Source organism: Equus caballus, chromosome 13, assembly GCF_041296265.1.
Source record: "Equus caballus isolate H_3958 breed thoroughbred chromosome 13, TB-T2T, whole genome shotgun sequence".
In the NCBI taxonomy this organism is placed as follows: Eukaryota; Metazoa; Chordata; class Mammalia; order Perissodactyla; family Equidae; genus Equus; species Equus caballus.
Window position 1 is genome coordinate 29,343,126 of NC_091696.1, and position 27,480 is coordinate 29,370,605.

At 36.8% G+C, this 27,480-nt stretch overlaps 1 protein-coding gene across 2 annotated transcripts in view; it reads right to left on the bottom strand.

Annotated features, from left to right (window-relative positions):
- The window catches only part of SEPTIN14 (septin 14), a 144,169-nt gene extending 130,594 nt beyond the window's left edge, over nt 1-13,575 (bottom strand). Inside the window, exon 1 of one of the 2 annotated variants that reach the window (XM_070231840.1) lies at nt 13,313-13,575. The gene's annotated coding sequence lies outside the window, so the exon portion shown is untranslated. The remainder of the gene's footprint in view (nt 1-13,312) is intronic. The other variant, XM_070231839.1, reaches the window with a different exon arrangement.
- Nucleotides 13,576-27,480: the final 13,905 nt, after the last annotated feature.

Below are 27,480 nucleotides of genomic sequence, written 5' to 3' on the forward strand. Positions count from 1 at the left end.
TATATATAATAGAATATTATTCAGCCATGAGAAAGGATATCCTGCCATTGTGATGACATAGATGGACCTTGATCATGTTACACTAGGTGGGATAATTCAGACAAAGACAAATACTGTTTGATATCACTTATGTGTGAAATGCAAAAAAGCTGAACTCGTAGAAACAGAGAACAGAGTGGTGGTTACCAGGAGCTAGAGGGTTGGAGAATTGGGGAAAAGTCAGTCAATAGGAACAAAGTTCCAATTAGAAGATGAGCAAGTTCTGGAGACCTAATGTACTGCATAGTTAGTATAGTCAACAATGTTGTATTATATACTTCAAATTGCTAAGAGACTAGATCTCACATGTTCTCACCACAAAAAGTAAATGGTAAATGTGTGACATGATAGAGGTGTTAGCTAACACTACAGTGGTAATCATATTGCAAAATGTAAATATATAAAACAACACATTGTGTACTTTAAATATACACACTATTGTATGTCAATTATATCTCAATAGAGTTGGGAAAAACAAATGGAAAACCAAAATTTAGTAAATGTCTAAAAATGTATACATCTGGAAACTAGTCTGCCCATTGCCTAGCTCTCAAGGTAAAAATGAAAGCAAAGATAAATAATTCAGAATCACTAACAGAAGGGAGCATGTCAGTTCACTGAGAAGTGCAGTATTTGTTGTATCTTATATCAAAAAGAAATATTCATGTAACAATTTTCACAAAAAATATTGCAAGTTTTTCAGACAACACCTACCACCATAGATTTCCTGTCAGTGATCTTAGGTCAGCACTTCCAATAGAAGTATAATGTGGCCACATATGTAATTTTAAATTTTCTTATAGCTATATTAAAAAGGTAAAAAGAATCAGGTGAAAATAATTATTTCATTTAACTGAATATATCAAAATTTTATAATCTCAACATGAAATCCTTATTTTTAAAATTGAGATATTTTACTTATTTAATTAAATTTTTTAAATCTAGCATGTATTTTACATTTTCATCACATCTCAATCCAGACCAGCCACGTTTCAAAGACTCAGTATCTGCTGTGGACTAAATGCTTGCTTCCTCCCAAAAATCATATATTGAAGCCCTAATTCCCAATGTGATGGTATTTGAAGATGGTGCTTTTGCAAGATACTTAGGATTAAATGAAGCCATAAGAGTGGAGTCCTTATGATGAGATTAATGGTCTTACAAGAAGAAGAAGAACTCAATAAAATAACTTTATGTTAAAAAAGAACAAGAAGAGAGAGAAATATGCATCTCTCTCTCCTGTGTGAGGACACAGTGAGAAAGTGGCCATCTGCAAGCTAGGAAAAGAGCCCTCACATGGACCAAATGGCTGACACCTTGGTCTTTGACTTCCCAGCCTCCAGAACTGTGATAAACAAATGTCTATTGTTTTCGTCATATAATATCACTAGCGCCTACCACATTGGACAGCAGAGTTCTAGGTGAATCACCAACCATTTAGTAACCCAGCTACATTTTCTCCAGTGTGGCGTCATGGAGCATGACTTTCAGATATAGTTGTTTATTGTGCACAAAATACTGCATGATTTGATCTGGCAAGTTGTTCTATGATACTGATACCTGAAAGAGATGGTAAAGGAGCATGGAGAAGGAGCATGTGCAATTGCAGAGGCTGGGGTCCAAAACCGGCTGTGCCAAGTACAGGGTGAGTGACCTTGAAATGGACACCTCTGAGTCTCAGGTCTTGATTTGTTAAAAAAAAAAAAAAAAGGCAACAAAATGGGTTATAAGTAATGTGAAAAATGAAGATGTGTTTTCCCAGTGTCTGGCACACAATAAGTGCTCAGTAATGTTAGCTCGTGAGCAATAGTTAAAGAAGCATGCAGAATTTGAAATTACTTTTCCAGAAAATTAGGGTCATCAGACATCCAGGTATCATATTCTATCCTAAGTGCTTCACATGTGAATTATATGATCTTTACAACAAGCCCATGAAGTAGGCACTATTGCCATGCTCATTTCACAGATTAGGAAAATGAAACATAAGGATGTTAAATAACTTGTGCAAGTCCACACAGCTTATAAGTGGCAGAGTCAAAATCCTAACTGGACAGTCCATTGCCTTATCCACTGGGCTACACTGCTTCTCTAAATAGTCTCAAGTACCAAGAAATATTCTTCCCTTTAGTGTGGGGCCACGTGTGTACTTCTCCAAGGACCTGCATACACATGGATCCACGTGGGCTTCCTCGCTTTTGGAGAGGTTCCCTTAAATCCTACCTTTTCTGGCTGCTGTGTATGGGTATGTCACGGTTACATGGACCTTTCCATTCAGTCCAGCCTAGCATTTGTTGTTGGTATGAGAATGCTGAGGCTCCACCAGGAGGAACGTGTGGGAACTGCTTCCTCATGCCAGTAGATTTTTAGAGTTTTTTGTGGTGTGCCATGGTGTTTTGTTGTTAAATCCACACACATACACATGCAGGAGCACACACACACACAGATAAATATATAAATATACATATATAAATATATAAATTTCTTTACACAGACATATATAGAAAGAGAGGACAGGAGAAGGGAGAAAGAAAAAGGAAAAACAAGGAGGGAAAGAAGGAAGAGATAAGGTACAGGTCACAGACTCTGGCCTCAGGGCATGCCCTGCCTTCAAGACAAGCCCCACAGCCTTAAATCCTATTTGGCTCACTCTTCCAAGCTGTTTTTCTGATTTCTGAGCTTATGATATAATAATACAGGGAAAGAGAAAGATTTTCAGAGAAAATGCAAAAATAATTTTGAGAAGGATTACTGACTACCTGATACTGGGGAAGAAGCTGTTGACCAAGAAGAACAGACAGAAAGAAAGCAGAGTAGCCAGTGCAGCAGTTCAATATGGAGGCAAGCATTGGCCAGCCCTCCAGGTTATGTGAGTCTCCCCCAACTGAGAAGTTTGTGCTCACAGTCCTATTTCTAAAGAAAATATTCTACTACCTTTATCAGACCTTAATTGAAGAAAAAGGATAATATGAAAATGAGTTTAGAAATTTTCTCATTGCAAACAAGAAATGAGTTGGAGGAGGACCTTGGGAAGATGGCAGAGTAAGAAGCATTGTTACCGAACCTGAAGTGAGTTTGCTCACCCGTTGCGCAGCAAGCCAATCTCTGACACCGGGGGTGGTGGAAGAAAGTGGAAACTTTATTTTTGCACAGTGCTGAGCAAGGAGAGAGGGCAGCTAACGCTGAAATCCCAAACTCCCTGAAAAGCTAAAAGGAAGGGTTTTTATTTGGGGTTTTAGGTAGGGGAGGGGGAGCATATGGCCTTGCTGGTTGGAGCTTTTCCACCAGCCTGTCTTTGGCCTTGAGACGCTTGCAGAGAGGAGGGAGCTCGTGACCTTGCTGGTCAGCAGCTTTCCCACCAGCTTGTATCTCTTTGTGGGGAGGAGATGGTCCAGGTGCTTGTCCTTGACGGTGTCTGTCTCCATGGAGGATAGCGGATTCTGGAGCCAGGAAGCCAGAGAGTAAGCAGGGAATGAGTGTTTTGGTTTTAACCCCATATATGCTGGGTTTAGTGTGGGGAAACTGATGTCAAGGTCGATATCAGCATCAGGAAACTGTCTTCCTACCTAGGCAACAATTGCACTGGCAGAATCTGTCTGATGTAGCTATTTGGGAACTCTGGAGTCTGTTGAAGCCTTGCAACTTCCAAGGGAAGTGTTGGACAATAATGTATGGTTAATTTTGGTCAATTTCAGCCCTTGGCATAGTAGCAGTTACAAGTAGCAGTCCCCCACCCTCAGCCACATGGCAGACAGCTGTGCACTACAAGACCAGCTTACACACAGCTTGTGGGAGCCAGGGTGTGCAAAAAGATTCATGTCCTCCAAACATTGAGGATTTGTGCTCTGATCACTGGTTGCTGCTTCTAATCACAGAGGTGGAGACAAAGAGGTAAGCAACCATTGTTGAGCCTTCCTCCACTGTTGCAAACCCCTCCCTCTCCAGGTGAGGTGAATTCCAGGAGATCTAAAGGGCTGGTGCCCCTTCCCCCACTTCAGTTTCCTAATTTTCCCCTTCCACAAGTGAAAGGACATCCAGAAACAATTGCATATATGAGGAAAATTAGAAAGTGACAACGCATACACAGGGAAAAGCTCAGAAAAGACCTAAGAAGACCTTAAGTTTACACCTTAGGCTGATCATTGGCACAGAAACAGCCTATAACAATTTTAAAAAATTAAAACAATGAACAAAAAACAGCAAACCCTGGGAAGGGGGAAAATTTGGTTTCCAGAGTTAAGATATTATTAGATTCAAATCTACAGTGTTCAACAAGGAATCACAATGCATACAAGTAAACAGGAAAGTATGTCCCATTCAAAGAAAGAAATAAATCAATAGAAACTGTCCCTGAAAAAGACCTAATGGTAGATAGATTACACAAAGACTTTAAAGGCTTTAAAGTGCTCAAAGAACTAAAGGAAGATGTGGATAAAGTCCAGAAAATGATGTGTGAACAAAGTGAAAATATCAGTAAAGAGATAGATAACCTTAAAAAAAAAGAAATTCCAGAGCTGCAAAGTACAATAACTAAAATTAAAAATCCACTAGAGGGATTCAAAGGCAGATTGGAGCAAGAAGACAAAAGAATCAGCAAACTTGAAGATAAGACAATGGAGGGGCAAGCCCAGTGGTGCAGTGGTTAAGTTCACATGTTCCACTTCAGTGGCCTGGGGTTCATCAGTTCGGATCCTGGGCATGGACGTGGCACTGCTTGGCAAGCCATGCTGTGGCAAGCATCCCACATATAAAGTAGAGGAAGATGGGCACGGATGTTAGCTCAAGGCCAGTCTTCCTCAGCAAAAATAGGAGGATTGGCAGCAGATGTTAACTCAGGGCTAATCTTCCTCAAAAAAAAAAAAAAGATAAGACAATGGAAATTAATGAGTCTGAGGAGTAGAAAGAAAAAAAGATTGAAGAAAAGCAAACAGCCTAAGGAACTTGTGGGACACCATCAAGCAGACCAACATATGCCTCATGGGAGTTCTAGAGGAAGAGGAGAGAGAAAAGGGGACAGAGAGAATATCTGAAGAAATAATGGCTGAAAATTTCCAAAATTTGATGAAATGAATGAATATAAACATCCAAGTAGATCAATGATCTCCAAGTAAGATGAACTCAAAGAGATCCACAATGAGACACATCAAATCAAACTTTCAAAAGACAGAGGCAAAGAGAAAATCTTGAAAGCAGCAAGAAACGAATTGTCATATACAAGTGATCGTCAATAAGATTATCAGAAGATTTCTTATCAGAAAATGTTTAAGTCCAGAGGACAGTGGATAGGTATTTTTAAAGTGCTAAAAGAATAAAACTGTCAACCAAGAATTCTGTATATGGCAAAACAGATTTAAAACAGTCCTTCAAAAGTGAGGAAGAAATTAAGACATTCTCAAATAAACAAAAGCTAAGTGGGTTTGTGACCACTAGACCTGCCCTGCAAGAAATGGTCAAGGGAGGCCTGTAAGGTGAAATGAAAGAAAAATAGACAGAAACGCAAAGCCATATGGAGAAACAAAGATCTCAATAGAGGTAAATACATGAGCAATTATAAAAGCTAGTATTACTGTAACAATGTCTTATAAATGAACTTTTTCTTTTCTACATGATTTAAGAAATTAATTCATTTAAAGGAAAAATAGCTATTATTAGTGTAAAAGTTAGTATTGCTGTAAGTTTGGTTTGTAACTCCAAATCTTGTTTTCTTCATAATTTTAGAGACTAACGCATTTAAAAGAAATATTAGTTTATTTTTTAGGCACACAATGTTTAAAGATGTAACTTTGTGACATCAACGGCTAAAAGGGGTGGGGACAGAGCTGTAAAGAAGAGTTTTTTATATTATTGAAGTTAAGTTGATATAACTTCAAATTAGAGTGTTCTAATTTTAGGACGTTAAATGTAATCCCCATGGTAACTGCAAATAAAATAGCAAATAAAATATATACAAAAGGAAATGAGAAAAGAATTTAAACATTTCACTACAAAAAATCAACTAGACATTTAAGAAGACAGTAATGCAGGAAATGAGGGACAAAAAAACTCTCAGCCATATCAAAAACAAATAACACAATGACAGAAGCAAGTTTCTCCTTATCAGCAATTAGTTTAAATGTAAATGTATTAAACTCTTGAATAAAAAGACAGACTGGCAAAATGGATAAAAACACATAGTCCAACTATATGCTGTCTATAAGAGACTCACTTGTGATCCAAAGACACAAACAGATTGAAAATAAAAGGATAGAAAAAGATACTCCATGCAAATAGTAAACAAAAGAGACCAGAGGGGTCTATACTAATATGAGACAAAGAAGACTTTAAATCAAAAAAGTTTACCAAAGACAGAAGGATCCTATATACTAATAAAAGATTTCACAGAGCAAGAACATATAACAATTAAAAATATTTACACACTCAATGACAGACAAGCAAAATTTATGAAGCAAAAATAGTTGAAGACTTCAATACCTCCCTACTACAATGGATAGAACAACCAGACAGGAGATAAGTAAGGAAATGGAGGACTTACCACAAGCCACCTAGATCACACAGACATATACAGACACTTCACCCAACAACAATAGAATGCAAGTTCTCCTCACATGGACACATGGGGCATTTTCCAGGATGAATCATATGTTAAGCCACAAATTCATTTAAAAAGATAGATAGCGAGGGAGGGAGGTGGAACAAAATGCTGCGGTGAGCTGACCCAAGACTCTCTCCCCTCCAAAATTAAACCAAAGAAATGGAAAAACTGAATTTCAACCAACGACCCCTAATGCTGAGACTGTCAGAGACCTACAGAGTAAAAAGATGGAGAACGGAGAGGCTGTAGCCGCCCTCGGAGGAGCTGGAACAGTGTAAGAGAGAACTTCGCTCCCTCCCCTCGAGACTGGGATCGCTGCCGTGAGTGAGGGAAGGAGCAGAGGAGGGGCCGCACGACCAGGGCATTGTCCAGGACTCCCACTGCTGGTGCAGTGGAAACCCACTGATGGGGGAAAGTTCCATGTGAGGGGACCCCATCAAGCCAGGGCCCCAGGAGACCAGAGAACAGAGCTGATCCAAATCCAGATCGCTGCGTGAGAGAAACTGCTCCTCCCCCTGGCAAACTGCGCTAGAAGCCGCCATCTTGGCTTAAGGCAGAGAGCTCAGAATGTGCAGCTCTCGACCCCCATCTAGTGGCGACAGGCTGTAACTAAAACCGAATTCTACCATCATGTGCAAAAAAATGCTCCTCTACCATCCAGCAATTTATAAAAGCTCCAGTCTAGAAGGAAAACAATAAAAACATAGAATTAAGTCCTGAGGACTTGGAAATAGGTAAACTAAGTGAAAATGAGTGCAGAGTGGCTATCATCAAAAAACTCAATGAGGCAGAGAGAAAGATAGAGAAACAAGCCAATGAGTCCTGGAGTTACTTCACAAAAGAGATTGAAATTATAAAGAAGATCAAACAGAATTACGAGAGATGAAAAATACAATGGACCAGATAAAACAGAATACAGATTCCCTGAATGCCAGTGTAGACACCATAGAGGAGAAAATTAGCATAATCGAAGATAGACAGGCTGAATGGCTCCAGACAGAAGAAGAAAGACAACTAAGAATTAAAAAGAATGAGGAAAATATTAGAGAGATAGCGGATTCAATGAGGAGAAAGAATTTAAGGATCATAGGAATTCCCAAGAACATGAAAAAGGAAAATGGAGCAGAAAGTGTGTTTAATGAAATTATAGAAGAGAACTTCCCAAATCTAGGGATTGAGGAAGAAATGTGTGTGGAGGAAGCTTTCAGATCTCCTAGATTTGTCAATGTAAAAAGACCTACTGCAAGGCATATAGTAGTACAAGTGGCAAAAATGAAAGACAAAGAAAGAATACTCAGGGCAGCAAGACAGAAGAAAATAACCTACAAAGGAACTCCTATCAGACTTTCAGCGGATTTCTCTACAGAAACCTTACAAGCTAGGAGAGAATGGAGTGACATATTCAAAACTTTAAAAGAAAAAAATCTTCAGCCAAGAATACTCTATCCAGCAAGAATATCCTTCAGATATGAGAGAGAAATTAAATCTTTTCCAGACAAACAAAAGTTAAGGGAATTTTTAACCAAAAGTCTTCCACTACAAGAAATCCTCAAGAAGGCTCTCATACCTGAAAAAAGAAAAAAGGGAGAAAAGGGTCACAAACCACAGAGTAGGGAGACAGATAGATAGAACCAGAATAGGATAGCAAATATTCAACTATAGCATTAGGATAAAGGTAAGGAAACTACCAAAGCAAAGATGATCTTATCACTCTAACTAAAAACTCATAACGCAAGTTGTAATAAGAAATGAAAATAATAATTTAGGACGGGAAGAGCAAAGGGACTAAATCAGTCTAGACCAAGTAAGTAAGAGACCACCAGAGAATAGACTATATTATACACGAGATGCTCAATACAAACTTCAGGGTAGCCATTAAACTAAAAAACAGAACAGAGCCACAAAACATAAATAAGGAAAAATCTAAGAAACCCAGCATAAGAAATTGCAGTAGTCAATGGGTAGGCTAAAAAACACAGGACGAGAAACAAAGGTAAGGCAGGAAAACCAGATAACGAGTGACAGATTGACAGCATTAAGTCCACATGCATCAATAATCACCCTCAATGTAAACGGATTGAACTCTCCAATAAAAAGACACAGAGTGGCAAAATGGATTAAAGAACAAGATCCAACAATTTGTTGCCTCCAGGAAACACACCTCAGCCCCAAGGACAAACACAGGCTCAGAGTGAAGGGGTGGAGGACAATACTTCAAGCTAATAGCAAGCAAAAGAAAGCAGGTGTTGCAATTATTATATCAGACAAAACAGATTTCAAAATAAGACAGGTAAAGAGAGACACAGAGGGACAATATATAATGATCAAAGGGACACTTCATCAAGAAGAAATAAAGCTTATAAATATCTATGCACCCAACATAGGAGCACCAAAGTTCATAAAGCAACTATTAACAGACCTAAAGGAAGATGTTAAAAACAACACAATAATAGGAGGGGACCTCAACACCCCACTCACATCAATGGACAGATCATCCACACAGAAAATCAACAAGGAAATAGTGTAGCTAAATGAAAAACTAAAACAATTGGACTTAATAGACATATATAGATCTCTTCACCCTAAAAGAGCTGAATACACATTCTTCTCAAGTGCACATGGAACATTCTCAAGGATAGACCATATGTTGGGAAACAAGGCAAGCCTCTACAAATTTAAAAAGATTGAAATAATAACAAGCATCTTCTCCGATCATAATGCTATAAGGCTAGAAATTAATTACAAGAAAAAAGCCGAGAAAGGCCCAAGGATGTGGAGACTAAACAATACACTACTGAACAAGCAATGGATCATTGAAGAAATTAAAGAATAATTCAAAAAATACCTGGAAACAAATGAAAACTATAGCATGCCATACCAACTCATATGGGATACAGCAAAAGCTGTATTAAGAGGATAATTCATCATAATACAGGCACATCTTAACAAACAAGAAAAATCCCAAATAAGCAATCTTAAACTACACCTAACTGAACTAGAGAAAGAAGAACAAATAAAGCCCAAAGTCAGCAGAAGGAGAGAAATGATAAAAATCAGAGCAGAAATAAATGCTATTGAAACGAAAAAGGCGGTAGAAAGGATCAATGAAACAAAGAGCTGCTTCTTTGAGAAGATAAATAAAATTGACAAACCCCTAGCCAGACTTACAAAGAAAAAAAGACAGAAAGCTCAGATAACAAAATCAGAAGTGAAAGAGAAGAAATAACAACAGACTCCACAGAAATACAATGGATTATAAGAGAATACTATGAAACACTATATGCCAACAAAATGGATAAACTAGAGGAAATGGATAAATTCTTGAACTCCTACAATCTCCCAAAGCTCACTCAAGAAGAAGCAGACAATATGAACAGACCAATCACAAGGAAAGAGATTGAAACAGCAATCAAGAACATCCCAAAGAATAAAACCCCAGGACCAGACGGCTTTCCTGGGGAATTATACCAAACTTCCAGAGAGGATTTAAGACCTATCCTTTTCAAGCTATTCCAGAAAATTAGGGAGGATGGAACACTTCCTAACACATTCTATGAGGCCAACATCACGCGGATACCGAAGCCTGATAAGGACACCACGAAAAAAGAGAACTACAGGCCAATATCACTGATGAACATAAATGCAAAAATTCTAAAAAAAATTTTGGCAACCCGAATTCAGCAATTCATCAAAAGGATCATACATCATGATCAAGTGGGATTCATACCAGGGACACAGGGATGGTTCAACATCCGCAAATCAATCAACATGATACACCACATCAACAAACTGAGAAATAAAAACCACATGATCATCTCAAGAGATGCAGAGAAAGCATTTGACAAGATCCAACAGCCATTTATGATAAAAACTCTGAACAAAATGGGCATAGAAGGGAACTACCTCAACATAATAAAGGCCATATATGACAGACCCACAGCCAACATCATACTCAATGGGCAAAAACTGAGCGCCATCCCCCTCACAACAGGAACGAGACAAGGATGCCCTCTATCACCACTCTTATTTAACATAGTACTGGAGGCCCTGGCCAGAGCAATCAGGCAAGAAAAAGGAATAAGAGGAATCCAAATAGGGAGGGAAGAATTGAAACTCTCGCTATTTGCAGACGACATGATCTTATATATAGAAAACCCCAAAGAATCCATAGAAAAACTATTAGAAACAATCAACAACTACAGCAAAGTTGCAGGGTATAAAATCAATTTGCATAAATCAGTAGCATTTCTATATTCTAATAACGAGGTAACAGAAAAAGAACTCAAGAACACAATACCATTCACAATCGCAACAAAAAGAATAAAATACCTTGGGGTAAATTTAACTAAGGAAGTGAAGGACCTATATAATGAAAATTACAAGGCCTTTCTGAGAGAATTGGATGATGACATAAGGAGATGGAAAGACATTCCATGTACGTGGATTGGAAGAATAAACATAGCTAAAATGTCCGTTCTACCAAAAGCAATCTACAGACTCAATGCTATCCCAATCAGAATCCCAATGACATTCTTTACAGAATTAGAACAAAGAATCCTAAAATTCATATGGGGCAACAAAAGACCCCAAATTGCTAAAGCAATCCTGAGAAAAAAGAACAAAACAGGAGGCATCACAATCCCTGACTTCAAAACATACTACAAAGCTACAGTAATAAAAACAGCATGGTACCGGTACAAAAACAGGTGCACGGATCAATGGAATAGAATTGAAAGCCCAGAAATAAAACCACACATCTATGGACAGCTAATCTTCGACAAAGGACCTGAGGGCATACAATGGAAAAAAGAAAGTCTCTTCAACACATGGTGCTGGGAAAACTGGAAACCCATATGTAAAAGAATGAAAATTGACCATTCTTTTTCACCATTCATCAAAATAAACTCAAAATGGATCAAAGACCTAAAGGTGAGACCTGAAACCATAAGGCTTCTAGAAGAAAACGTAGGCAGTACACTCTTTGACATCAGTATTAAAAGGATCTTTTTGGACACCACGTCTTCTCAGAGAAGGGAAACAATAGAAAGAATAAACAAATGGGACTTCATCAGACTAAAGAGCTTCTTCAAGGCAAATGAAAACAGGATTGAAACAAAAAAAACAACCCACTAACCGGGAAAAAATATTTGCAAGTCATATATCTGACAAATGCTTAATATCCATAATATGTAAAGAACTCACACAGCTCAACAACAAAACATCAAACAACCCTATCAAAAAATGGGCTGGAGACATGAACAGACATTTCTCCAAAGAAGATACACGGATGGCCAATAGGCACATGAAAAGATGCTCATCATCGCTGATCATCAGGGAAATGCAAATCAAAACTACACTAAGATACCACCTTACACCCATTAGAATGACAAAAATATCTAAAACTAATAGTAACAAATGTTGGAGAGGTTGTGCAGAAAAAGGAACCCTCATACACTGTTGGTGGGAATGCAAACTGGTGCAGCCACTATGGAAAACAGTATGGAGATTACTCAAAAAATTAAAAATAGAACTACCATACGACCCAGCTATTCCACTACTTGGTAGCTATCCAAAGAGCTTGAAGTCAGCAATTCCAAAAGTCCTATGTACCCCAATGTTCATTGCAGCATTATTTACAATAGCCAAGACATGGAAGCAACCTAAGTGCCCATCAACAGATGAATGGATAAAGAAGATGTGGTATATATATACCATGGAATACTACTCAGTTGTAAAACAAAACAAAATCATTCCATTTGCAATAACATGGATGGACCTTGAGGGAATTATGTTAAGTGAAATAAGCCAGTTAGAGAAGGATAACCACTGTATGACTCCACTCATATGAGGAATTTAAAAATGTGGACAAAGAGAAAAGATTAGTGGCTACCAGGGGAAAGGTGGAGTGGGGGGTGGGCACAAAGGGCAAAGTGGTGCACCTACAACACGACTGACAAACATTAATGTACAACTGAAATTTCACAAGATTGTAACCTACCATTAACTCAAAAAAAATTTTTTTAAATACTTAAAAAAATAAAAAGATAGATAGCAAAGTATCTTTTCTGACTGCAACAGCATGAAGTTAGAAATTAATAACAATAGGAAAATTCCAAAAATTGTGGAAATTAAACACATACTTTTAAATAACCAACAGATCAAAGAAGAAATCACAAAGGCAATTAGAATGTGCTTACAGACAAATGAATATGAGAACACAACATACTAAAACTTATGGGATGCAGTGAAAACTGTGCTAATGGGAAAATTTATAGCTATAAATGCTTACACTAAAAAACAAGAAAGATCTCAAATCAACAAGCTTGGTTTTACAAGTTAAGGAACTAGAAAAAGAAGAAAAAGCAAAACTCAAAGCTAGAAGAAGGGAGAAAAATAAAGATTAGAGAAAAGTAAATAAAAGAATCGAAAAAAGTGAGAAAAATCAATGAAACTAAAAGTTGGTTCTTCAAAAAAAAAGATCAACAAAATTGACAAAACTTTAGCTAGATAGACTACCAAAAGAAAGAGATAAGACTCAAATTACCAAGATTGGAAATTAAAGTGAGGACATTACTATGATTCTACATGAATAAAAAGGATTACAAAAGAGTTTCATGAACAATTGTAGGCCAACAAACTAGATAACCTACATGAAATGGACAAATTCTTAGAAATACTACTTACCAACACTAAATTGTGAAGAAACAGAAAATTTGGATAAATCTATAACTAGTAAGGGGATTAAATCAATAATCAAAAATCTCCCAACATCATCACGGTGGAGTGAGCTTGCCTGAGACTCTCTACCCTCCAACATATAACAAAAAGAAGCAACCATATTCCAAGAAAAAATATCCTAATACCACAGGAATCCTCGGAGAGTCACAGCAGCCAAACAACAGAGGGCAGAGAGGCTGGAGCCCCAGTCAGAGGAGCTGGAATGGAGTAAGAGAGAACTTTGCTCCCTCCCCTAAAGACTGGGGTCGCTGCCATGGTAGGCTCCATGAGGGAAGGAGTGGGGGAGGGGTCGTGTGTCCCCAGGATCACACAGGACTCCCTAGTGCCCTTGCAGCCTAGAGGGAAGCCCTCTAACAGGGCGAAAGCTTTCGCATGGGGTGACCTCATCAAGCCAAGACCCCAGGAGACCAGATAGGGAGAGCTGATGGGGAAACCCAGGTTTGCGCCCAAAAGAAAATGCACCCCCCCCCAACACCCACGCCATGCCCCACCACCTCCGCTGAAGGCAGAGGGCTCAGAATATGCGGCTCTCAACCCCCATCTAGTGGCGGTAGGCTGTAACTGCAACCAAATAATATCACAATAGGCAAAACCCATACTTCCAGCGTCAATCAGTTCATCAAGGCTCCAAAGCAGAGGGAAACAATAAATGTCCAGAATTATGTCCTGAGGACTCAGAAATAAGTAAGCTAAATGACAATGAGTTCAGAATAGCTATTGTCAAAAAACTCAATGAGGTAAAAGAGAATATAGAGAAACAATTCAATGAGTTTGGGAGCTACTTCACAAAAGACATTGAAACTATAAAGAAGAATCATCAGAAATACTAGAAATGAGGGACAGCCTGGTGGCACAGTGGTTAAGTGAGCACATTCTGCTTCAGCGGCCTGGGGTTCACCGGTTTGGATCCAAGGTGCGGACATGGCACCACTTGGCACACCATGCTGTGGTAGTCATCCCACATATAAAGTAGAGGAAGATGGTCTTGGATGTTAGCTCAGGGCCAGTCTTCCTCAGCAAAAAAGGATTGGCAGCAGTTAGCTCGGGGCTAATCTTCCTCAAAAAGAAAAAGAAAAAGGAAACAGAATGGTACTGGTACAAAAACAGGTGCACAGATCAGTGGAATAGAATTGAAAGCCCAGAAATAAAACCACACATCTATGGACAGCTAATCTTCGACAAAGGACCTGAGGGCATACAATGGAGAAAAGAAAGTCTCTTCAACAAATGGTGCTGGGAAAACTGGAAACCCATATGTAAAAGAATGAAAATTGACCATTCTTTTTCACCATTCATCAAAATAAACTCAAAATGGATCAAAGACCTAAAGGTGAGACCTGAAACCATAAGGCTTCTAGAAGAAAACGTAGGCAGTACACTCTTTGACATCAGTATTAAAAGGATCTTTTTGGACACCATGTCTTCTCAGAGAAGGGAAACAATAGAAAGAATAAACAAATGGGACTTCATCAGACTAAAGAGCTTCTTCAAGGCAAATGAAAACAGGATTGAAACAAAAAAACAATACACTAATTGGAAAAAAAATATTTTCCCGTCATATATCCAACAAAGGGTTAATGTCCATATTATATAAAGAACTCACACAATTCAACAACAAAAAATAAAACAACCCCATCAAAAAATGGGCAGGAGACATGAACAGACATTTCTCCAAAGAAGATATACGGATGGCCAATAGGCACATCAAAAGATGTTCATCATCACTGATCATCAGGGAAATGCAAATCAAAACTACACTAAGACATCACCTTACACCTGTTAGAATGGCAAAAGTAACCAAAACAAAAAGGAACAAATGTTGGAGACATTGTGGAGAAAAAGGAACTCTGATGCACTGCTGGTGGGAATGCAAACTGGTGCAGCCACTATAGAAAACAGTATGGAGATTTCTCAAAAAATTAAAAATAGAAATACCATATGACCCAGCCATCCCACTACTGGGTATCTACCCAAAGAACTTGAAATCAGCAATTCCAAAAGTCCCATGCACCCCTATGTTCATTGCAGCATTATTCACAATAGCCAAGACGTGGAAGAAACCTAAGTGCCCATCAACTGATGATTGGATAAAGAATATATGGTGTATATATACAATGGAATACTACTCAACCATAAAAAAGGATAAAATCGTCCCGTTCACAACATGGATGGACCTTAAGGGTATTATGTTAAGTGAAATAAGCCAGATAGAGAAAGACAATCTCTGTATGACTCCACTCATATGTGGAAGTTAAACAAGTAGACAAAAGAACAGATTAATGGCTACCAGGGGAAAGGGGGATGGGGGTGGGCACAAAGGGTGAAGTGGTGTACCTTCAACATGACTGACAAACAATAATGTACAACTGAAATTTCACAAGGTTGTAAACTATCATAATCCTAATAAAAAATTTTTTAAAAAGTCTCCCAACCAAGAAAATCCCTGAACCTGATAGCTTCACTGGTGAATTCCACCAAACACTAAAAGAAGAACCAATACAAACCTTTCTTAAACTTTTCCAAGAAATTGAAGAGGAGGAAGCACTTCCTAATTTATTCTATTAGGCCAGCATTGCCCTGACACCAAGCCAAACACACTACAAAAAAAGAAACCTACAGACCAATATCCCTTATGAACTTGGATGCAAAAATCCTCAACAAAACACTAGCAAACAATTCAGAAGCATATTAAAAGGATTATGCACCATGGCCATGTGGGATTTGTTCATGGAATTTAAGGCTGGTTTGACATATGAAAATTGATCAATGTAATACACCACATCAACAGAATGAAGGGAAAAACACTTGATCACCTCAATAGATGCAGAAAAAGCATTTGACAAAATTTAACATGTTTTCATGGTAAAAGCACTCAACAAACTAGGAATAGAAGGAAACTACTTCAACATAATAAAAGTCATATATGAAAACTCACAGTCAACATCACATTCAATGGTGAAAGACTGAAAGCGTTTTCTGTAAGATAAGGAACAAGGCAAAGATGTCTGCTTTCACCACCTCTATTCAACATGGTACCAGAAGTTTTAGACAGAACCATTAGGCAAGAAAAGGAAATAAAATGCATCTAAATTGGAAAATAAGTAAAAGTATCTCTGTTTGAAGATGATATAATCTTATATGTAGAAAACCTGAAAGATTCTACACACAAAAAAAAACCCTGCTAGAACTAGTAAGTGAATTTAGCAAAGTAGTAGGATACAAAGTCAACACATAAAAATCGGGTGAATTTCTATACACCAACAATGAGCAATCTGAAAAAGAAACTACAAAAACAATTCCATTTACAATAGCATAAAAAGAAATAAAATACTTGGGAATTAACTTAACCAAGGAGGTAAAAGACTAATACAATGAAAACTACAAAACATTGCTGAAAGAAATTAAAGAAGACATAAATAAATGGAAAGACATCCCATGTTCATGGACTGTAAGACATAATATTGTTAAAATGTCAATACTACCCAAAGTAATCTACAGATTTAATCCCTAGAAAAACTAAAAGACATTTTTTTTGCAGAAATATAAAAACCCATCCTAAAATTTGTATGGAATCTCAAGGGACCCCAAGTAGCCAAAACAATCATGAAAAAGATCAAAACTGGAAGACTCACACTTCTTGATTTCAAAACTTACTACAAAGTTGATATTCAGAGAAATAAATCTTCTTTTGAAAAGCTAAGAGTTTTATATTCTCCTTCTATAAGCCTCTTTGCAGGGAAAATGGGAGTAAGCTCACTTAGTTCTCAAAAAAGACTTTCATATTTCCCATAATCTCCTATGCTTCCAAGCTCCAGCTCTCTGGTCACAGGAAAAACTCTATATTTAATCACTTAGAAAATATTTATTGTTCACATTTGATGTGCAGTCCCTGTCCTGGGCCCTAGTGGTTCACCAGAGAAAGGAATCAGACCTCACTTTCCCTGATCTCTCTAACAAGCACAGAAAAAAAGACAGGGAAAGATGCATAGAGAATTCAGCTCTGTGTTTTCTGGGGAATCACGGTCTGAGACTGCCCTGTTCAGTATTAAACTCCCAATACCTTGCAGAGTCCTCTAATCTTTCCTTGCACAGTTCCTGGCACATGGCAGGTATCCAGCAAATATTTTTTGAATTAATTAAATATTGGATTAAAAATGAGTAACTGAAATGTAGAAAAAAGACATTAAGAAAACAGATCACGTTTCTGTTTAAAATAGAGTAAGCACAATCCAACTTATCTGTCTCATTAAATGCAATTAAACACCCTGTAGACACAGATGTTGCAATTTTCAGACAAAGACATTAAACAAGCTATTATAACCATGCTCCAAGAAGTAAGAGCAAAAACTTTTGAAATGAATAGAAAAGCAGAAACTGCCAGAGAGAAAAGAAGTAATAAAAAGAAAGAAAATATGTTTTACAACTGAAAAATGCAATAAATGAAATAAAATTTCACCTGATGAGCTCAGTAGCAGAATGAACATGACATAGGAAAGAATGAGTGTCCTTAAAGATAGAGTGCTAAAGTCATCCAACCTGAACAGCAGAGAAAACAAAGATTGAAAAAATTAACAGAGCTTCAGGGACCTGTGCATCAATATAAAAACGTATTGGTGTCATTGGTATCCCAGAAGAAGAGGAGTAAAACAGAGAAAAAGATATGTGAAGAAATAATGGCTGAAAACTTCCAAATTAGATAAGACAAACTTACAGATTCAATAAGTTTATTGCACTTCAAACATGATAAACTCGAAGTAGTTCTTGTCCAGGATACCATAATCAAATTGCTGAAAATCCAAGAGGAAGAAAAAAATCTCGAAAGGACTCAGAAAAGAACAATGCATAAAATATAGGGAACAATTATTTTAATGAATGCATACATATCAGAAATCATGAGGGTAAGAAGACAGTGGCACAACACATTTAAAATGCCAAAGGAAAAGGACTATCAATTCTACGTCTAGTGAAAATATATTTCAGGAATGAAGGTAAAATATTAATTCCCATATATAATAATATTTAACATCAAATAACATTAAATATTTATAAAGGCAAATGTATTATTAATAAATGTTTAAAATAAATATTTAATCATAAAGTAATTCCCATATTTTAAAAAAAGCTAAGAGAATTCACCATAAATAAATGTGCTCTAAAAGAAATGCTAAAGCAAATTCTTCAAGTGGAAGGGAAATGTGACCAGAGGAACTTTAGGAATGAAGAAAGAGCACAAAAATAGTACATTTCTGAGTAAATATAACAAATTATGTTTCTCCTAAGTTTTCTAAAATATGTACGACAATGAAAGCAAAAAAATTATAACATTGGTGAGGATTTCAATGAACATATGTGATATATATATGACAGCTAACTAATAAAGGGGGAAGGTAAAGTGACTTATACAGTGGCAAGGTTTAAACTTTTCTCTTGAAGTGGCAATATTAATAAATATTATTTATTATATACGTTATATCTTTAATAAATAATATTAATGAACTAAATATTAATTCTAAGTAGACTACGAAAAGTTATGTATGCATATTTTAATACCTAGAGAAACCACTTTAAAGATTGCACAGAGATATAATCCAAAATGCAGTAGATCCTTTAAACGAGAAACAAAAATATTCAAATAATCCAAAAGAAGGTAGAAAATGGAAAACAGAGGAACAAACAACAATAACCAAAAAAAGAACCCAGAGATACAAATGGAAAATAAATAATAAAAGGGTAGTCCTAAATCTAATTATGTACAATTATTCCATGAATGTAAATAGTCTAAACACACCAATTAAAAGACAGAAATTGCCAGAATGGATAAGAAAGTATGACTCAACTGTATGATTTGTACAAGAAGTTCAATTCATATATAATGATCGTATGTGGGTTAAAAGTAAAAGGAATGGGAGCGATATTACTGAGAATGGTGGAGTAGGGAGCACCAAGGATCTGTCCCTCCACTAAAGTAATTATTACACTAGCAAAAAATTGTCAGAATCAACTTTTTCAGAACTCTAGATTTAATTTAAATATCTTACAACATCCAGGTGAACAGAGAAGCTGCCAAATTTTGGTAAGAATGTTGTGGCATTTTTGCTTGCCCACCTACCATTCCCCATCCCCCAGCTGGGAGGCACTGTGGGGATAGCATTGTGCATTAATGGTGCAGCTTGCTCATGCCAGCGAGGGCAATACAGACTTATTCTCAAAGAAGTAGAGTTGTGCATTTTTACACTTCTGGTGGCTCCCTAAGGGATAGGCTCAGGAGCTTTGCCTTTGCTTCACTGCCCCTTGGACCCTCTAAGTACTGGAGTGACCTCCTAGGTGGTGTTTGTTGAAAGCATTTAAAGACGTATACTACCCAAATCCACCTGAGGCAAGGGACAACAGATGAGGAAAGCAGCAGACAGACTGAAAACCTTAGGAAGAAAGAGGCTGGGGCAAGAAGATACATGAGGAATAGGGGTTTGAAAAGCTCCCATGTATACCAGGGAATCCAGAAGGCCACATGCATGCTCAGGGCTAGGCAAATGCTCAGAAAAGACCTGGAAATACCTGAAGCTATTGGCTCTGGCTAAACTTTATGCTCAGTATAAGCAGGGCTGCAGCAGAACTATGAACTGCCTGGCTAGCTAATCATTAGAGGAATGCTCCCACTCAGAGTCAAACTACAAAGACCAGGTGAGCATTTCTGTTTTGTTTTCTTTCTTTTTTCTCTTTTTGGCCCCAGATGTTTAAGGAAAACTCTATCAAAACACTAGCTGACTACTAAGCTAATGGAAGAGAGACTTCAGTGACCACACACTACAAAGAACATAGTATTACAAATATAGGTTAGAAGAGTCACTAAACAGCTACAACCACAACAAGCAGAAACAGCAAACCCTGGGAATAGAGGAGAATTTGATCTCCAGAGTCATCACATTATAATATTCAAAATATAATTTTTAAAAATGACATTTTATGCATGCAAAGAAACAAGAATGTATAGCACAAACACAGGGAGAAAAAAAATAAATGAATAGAAACTGTCCCCAAGGAAGCTGAGACATTTAATGTACTGGATAAAGACTTTAAGACAAATATCTTAAATATGCCCAAAGAGGTAAAGGAAACTCTAAACAAAGAACTAAAGGAAGTTAGGAGAGTGGCATCTCAACAAATAGAAAATATCAGCAAAGAGAAAGTATAAACAGGAACCAAATAAAAAATCTGAAGCTGAAGAGTATAATAACTGAAATGAAAATTTCAATAGAAGCGTTCAAAATATTTGAGCTGTCAGAAAAAAGAATCAGCAAACTTGAAGATCACTTTATTGAAATTATCCAGTCTAAGAAGCAGAAGAAAAAAAATGAAGAAAATTAACAAAGCCTAAGGGTAAACTTAGTAACTGAAATGAAAAATTCACTACAGAGGTTTAATAACAAATTTGAACAGGCTAAATATCATGGAACTTGGGGGCTGGCCCCGTGGCCGAGTGGTTAAGTTCGCGCGCTCCGCTGCAGGCGGCCCAGTGTTTCGTTGGTTCGAATCCTGGGCGCGGACATGGCATTGCTCATCAAACCACGCTGAGGCAGCGTCCCACATGCCACAACTAGAAGGACCCACAACGAAGAATATACAACTATGTACCAGGGGGCTTTGGGGAGAAAAAGGAAAAAAATAAAATCTTTAAAAAAAAAAATATCATGGAACTTGAAGACAAATCTATTAAAATCCAGTCTGAGAGGCAGAAAGGAAAACAATGAAGAAAAAGTATTTATTTTTTCTTTGACTGGTGGTACTTTTGGTGTCATATCTAAGAAAAAATTGCCAAACAAAAAGTCATGCTTGCCTCTGGGAGTTTTATAGTTTTGGCTCTTATATTTAGGTCTTTGACCCATTTTTAGTTAATTTTTGTATGTTGTGTGAGCTCTGGATCCAGCTTAATTTTTTTGCATGAGTATCCAGTAGTCACCTCACCATTTGTTAAAGAAATAATTTTTTTCCCCTTTATATAGTTTTGGCACCCTTGTCAAAAATCATGTTGAGGAAGATTCCTACTATTCCTAATTTGTTGAGTTTAGTTTTTTAATCATGAAAGTTTGTTGGATTTTGTCAAATGCATTTTCTACATCAATAGAGAGGATTATATGGTTTCTTCCTTTGTCTATTAATATGGTGCATACATTGATTAACTTTCATATGTTGAACCTTGCATGCTGGAAAAATATCCCACTTAGTCATGCTGCATAATTCTTCAAATATGCTGATGAATTTCATTTGCTAATATTTTGTTGAGGATTTTTGCATTTATATTCATAAGGGATATCGGTCTGCCATTTTTTCATGATCTATTTGTCTGGCTTTGGTATCCAGATAATGCTGGCCTCCTAGAATGAGTTAGGAGGTGTCCCTTCCTTTTCAATTTTTTGGAAGACCTTGAGAAGGACTGGTGTTAATTCTTCTTTAAACGGTTGGTAGGATTCACCAGTTAATTCATCTTATCCTGGGAATTTCTTTATGTGGCGGGCGGGGGGCAGGGGGGTGGGGGAGGATGTTAAATTGCTAATTCAGTCTCTTGTCTCTTTGCTTGTTATAGCCCTTGTTAGATTTTCTATTTCTATTTAAGTCAGTTTTGGTAGTGTGTGTGTTTTTCTAGGAATCCGTCTATTTCATATAGACTAATTTTTTTGGTGTAGAATTGCTCATAGTATTCTTTTACAATCATCTTATTTTCAAAAGATGTAATATTGTATCTATATTAAGCAAATTTGTATTCATATTGATTTTTTTGGAAATACAGTTGATATATAACTGCGTAAATTTAAGGTGTACAAAATGTTAATCTGATACGTTTATATCTTGTAATATGATTGCCATTGCAGCGACAATTAGCACCTCTATTATGTTACATAATTATCACTTATTTTGAGTGGTTGGAGTAATTAAGTTCTAGTCTCTTTGCAAGTTTGATGATTATAATGCAATATTGTCTATATTTAGTATACTGTGCATTAGATCTCTAGGATGTATTTACTAATCATTGCAAGTTTATACCCTTAAAAAACATTTGTCCTATTCCCCCACTCCCAACCCCTGGTAACCACCATTTTACGCTCTGTTTTTACAAGTTTGGATTTTTAAATTCTACATATAAGTGATATCATACAGTATTTGTCTTTCTCTGACTTACCTCACTTAGCATAATGTGATTAAGGTTCACCCATGTTGTTGCAATGGTAGGATGTCCTTCTTTCTCACGGCTGAATAATATTCTTTCTCAAGGAGATAGATAGATAGAGAGATAGATATCTCACATCTTCTTTATCCATTTACCCATTGATGGGCACTTTTGTTGTCTCTATATACTGGCTATTGTGAATAATGCTGCAATAAACACAGGTGTATGTACATGTCTTTGATATCCTGTTTTCATTTCCTTTGGATATATACCCAGAAGTGGAATTGCTCAATCACATGGTAGATCTACTTTTAATTTTTTGAGGAACCTCCATAATGTTTTCCATAGTGGCTGAGCCATCCCCACCAACAGTGTACAAGGGTTCTCTTCCTCTATATTCTCACCAACACTTGTTATGCCTTGTCTTCTTGATGATAGCCTTTCTAACACATGTGAGGTGATATCTCATTGTGGTTTTGATTTGCATTTCCCTGATGATTGGTGATATTGAGCATCTTTTCATGTACCTGTTGGCCATTTGAATGCCTTCTTTGGGAAAATGTGTTTAGTTCCTCTGCCCATTTTTTGATCAGGTTGTCTCTCTTTTTGTTATTGAGCTGCATGGGTTCTTTACCTATTTTAGATAATAACCCCTTATCTGATATATGGTCTGCAAAAATTTTGTCTGATCCTACAGGTTGCCTTTTCATTTTGTTCTTTCTTTTGCTGTGCAGAAGCTGTTAAGTTTTATGTAGCCCCATTTGTTGATTCTTACTTTCATTGTTTGTGCTTTTGGTGTCATATCAAAAAATTATTGCAAGACCAATGTCCAGGAGCTTCTTCCTTACATTTTCTTCTAGTAGTTTTATGGTATCAGGTCTTATGTTTTTGATCCATTTCAAGTTATTTTTGTGAGTGGTGTAAGACAGGGTCCAATTTCATTGTTCTGCATATGTTTATCCAGTTTTCCCAGCATTATTTGTTAAAGAGACTCCCTTGCCTCCTTTGTTGGATATCAGTTGATTGTATGTGGCGTATGTGGGGGGTTAATTGTGGGCCCTCAATTCAGTTCCATTGGTCTATGTGTCTATTTTTGTGCCAGTAACATACTGTTTTTATTACTGTAGCCTGGTAGTATAATTTGAAATCAGAAAGTGTGTTACCTCCAGCTTTGTTCTTTCTCAGAATTGCTTTGGCTATTCAGGGTCTTTTGTGGTTACATACAAATTTTAGAAATGTTTTTTCTATTTCTGTGAAGAGTGCCAGTGGAATCTTAATAGGGATTATGTTGAATCTATGGATGGCTTTATGTACTATGGACATTTTAGCGGTATTAACTCTTCTGATCCATGAATACAAGATGTCTTTCCATTTGCTTGTGTCTTCTTTGATTTCTTTCAACAGAGCCGAATAGCTTTCACTCTAACAATCTTTCTCTTCCTTGGTTAAATTTATTCCTAGGTATTTTATTGTTTTTGATGCTATTGTGAATGGGATAATTTATTTTATTTCTTTTTCAGATGTTTCATTATTAGTATATACAAATGCAACTGATTTCTGTATGTTGACTTTAAAGCCTGCAATTTTCTGAATTTGTCGGTTAGTTTCAACAGATTTTTTTGGTTGAGTCTTTGGGGTTTTCCATATACAAAATCATATCATCTACAAATAATGACAATTTTTCTTCTTCCTTTCTGATTTATAAGGTTTTATTTGTCTTGCCTAATTGCTCTAGCTAGGACTTACAGTACTATATTGAATAAGAGTGGCGAGAGTGAGCATCTTTGTCTTGTTCCTGATCTTAGAGGGAAAGGTTTCAATTTTTCACCACTGAGTATAATGTGGGTTTGTCATATATGGTCTTTATTTTGGGGTATGCTCCTTCTGTGCCCAAACTATTAAGGGTTTTTATCATGAAAGGATGTTGTATTCTATCAAATGCTTTTTCCGCATCTATTTCAATGATCCTGTCATATATATTTTTTTTTTTTTTTGGTGAGGAGATTGGCCCTGAGCTGACATCTGTTGCCAATCTTCCTCTTTTTTTTCTTCCCAAAGCCCCAGTACATAGGTGTATATCCTAGTTTAGGTGATTCTAGTTCCTGTATGTGGGATGCCGCCACACCATGGCTTGCTGGGTGGTGGGTAGGTCCACGCCCAGGATCCAAACTGGCAAACCCTGAGCTGCCGAAGCTGAGAGCCTAAACTTACCACTCAACCATGGAGCCAGCCCCCTCTTTCATTCTTTTTATGTGATCTATTTACTGATTGATTTGTGTGTGTGTTGAACCATCCTTGCGTCCCAGAGATAAATCTTATTTGATCATGGTGTATAACCCTTCCAAAGTGTTCTTGAATTTGGTTTGCTAATATTTTGTTGATATTTTGCATCTATATTTATCAAAGACATTAGTCTGTAGGGTTTTTTTCTTGTAGTGTCTCTATCTGGCTTTGGTATCAGGGTAATGCGTGCCTCATAGAATGAGTTTGGAAGTGTTCCATTCTCTTCAATTTTTTGGAAGAGTTTGAGAAGGATTAGCATTAATTCTTCTTTAAATGTTTGGTAGAATTCACAAGAGAAGCCACCTGGTCCTGGGGTTTTCTGTGTTGGGAGGTTTTGATTACTGATTCAATCTCTTTACTCATTATTGGTCTAAGTTTCTATTTCTTCCTGATTCAGTCTTCATAGCTTGTGTGTTTCTAGGAATGTATCTATTTTTTTCTAGGTTATCTAATTTGTTGGCACAATTGTTCATGGTAGTCTCTTAGGATCCTATGTATTGCCGTAGTATCAGTTGTAATGTCTCCTCTTTAATTTTTAAGTTTATTTGAGTATTCTCTTATTTTTTCTTAGTTAGTCTAGCTATTTGTCAATTTTGTTTGTTTGAAAAACCACCTCTTAGTCTAGTTGATCCTTCTTATTGTTTTTTCTGGTCACTTTTTCATTTATTTCTGCTCTGATCTTTATTATTTCCTTCTGCTAACTTTGGTCTTAATTTGTTCTTCTTTTTCTAGCTCCTTGAGGTGTGAAGTCAGGTTGTTTATTTGAGATCTTTCTAATTTCTTAGTGTATGCATATATCACTATATCACTATAAAGTTTCTTCTCAGAACTGCTTTTGCAGCATCCAATATAATTTGATATGTTATGTTTCCATTTTCATTTGTTTGAGATAATATTTTATTTCCCTTTCGATTTCTTCTTTGACTCATTGGTTGTTCAGAATTGTGTTGTTTAATTTCCACATATTTGTAGGTTTTTCAGCTTTCCTCTTGTGGATTTCTAGTTTCATACCACTGTGGTCAGAAAAGACCAGTAGTATGATTTCAATCTTTTTAACTTTGCTAAGACTTGTTTTGCATCCTATCACATGACTTATCCTGGAGAATGTTCCATGTGCATTTGAGAAGAATGTGTGTTCTGCTGCCTCTGATGGAATTTTCTATATATGTTTAAGTCCATTTGGTATAAAGTATGTTTCAATTTCAACATTTTCTTGTTAACTTTCTGTCTGAATGAACTACCCATTGATTACAGTGTTGCACACTTAGTTGTTTCCATATCTTGGCTATTGTAAATAATGCTGCAATGAACGTGGGATGCATATATCTTTTCAATATAGTGTTTCCGTTTTCTTCTGATAGATACCCAGAAGTGGAACCGCTGGATCATATGGCAATTCTATTTTTAGCTTCTTGAAGAATCCCCATACTGTTTTCCATAGTGGCTGCGCCAATTTACATTCCTACCAATGGTGCACAAGTGTCCCCTTTTCTCCAAATCCTCGTGAACACTTTTTATTTCATGTCTCTTTGATAATAGCTCTTCTAACAGGTGTGAGGCGATATCTCATTGTGGGTTTGATTTGCATTTCTCTAATCATCAGTGATGCTGAGGATCTTTTCGTGTATTTGTTGGCCATCTGTATGTCTTCTTAGGAAAAATGTCCACTCAGATCTTCTGTCCACTTTTTTGTTGGATTGTTTCGTTTTTTGCTATTGAGTTGTATGTGTTCTTTATGTATTTTGGATATCATACCTCTTATCAGATATGATTTGCAAATATTTTCTCCATTTAGTAGATTGCCTTTTCATTTTATCGATGGTTTCATTTGCTGCTCAGAAGCTTTTTAGTTTGATGTGGTCCCACTTGTTTATTTTTGCGTTTTTTGCCTTTGCTTTTGGTGTCAAATCCAAAAAATCATCGCCAAGGTTGATGTTTAGGAGTTTTATGGTCTGGGGTCTTATGTTCAAGTGTTTAATCCACTTTGAGTTGATTTTTGTGTGTGGTGTAAGATAGTAGTCCAGTTTCATTCTTTTGCATGTTGCTGTCCAATTTTCCCAATACCATTTATTAAAGAGACTGTCCTTTCCCACTGTATATTCTTGGCTCCTTTGTGGTAAATTAACTGACCATATATATGTGGGTTTATTTCTGGGCTATGCTTATTTTTAATATGCTTTTCCTTTAACCCCTTTACTATAGTCAAGCAGTTAACACACCATTCTAACATAGAGTTATGGTTTTCTATTTCTGCCTGTATATTTTTCACCTTTACTAGACTGTTGTTTATTTTCATATGTTTTTATGTTTCTGACTAGCACCTTTTCATTTCAGTCTGAAGACCTCCTTTTAGTATCTCTCAAGGCATAGCTAGTGGTGGTGAAGTCCCTCAGCTTTTCTTTGTATGGGAAAGCCTTTATTTCTTTTTATAGACGAAGGATAACTTTGCCAGATAATGTATTCTTGGCTGGCAATATTTATCTTTCAACACTTTGAATATGTCATTCCTCTCTCTCCTGGCCTGTAGAGTTTCTGCTGAGAAATCTGCAGATACCTTATGGAGGGTGAGGAGGAGTCTTTTGTAGGTTACTTTCTTTTTTCCCGGGATGGCTTTAAGGTTCTTTCTTTATCATTGATTTTTTTTATTAAGGTTATAAAAGTTAACATC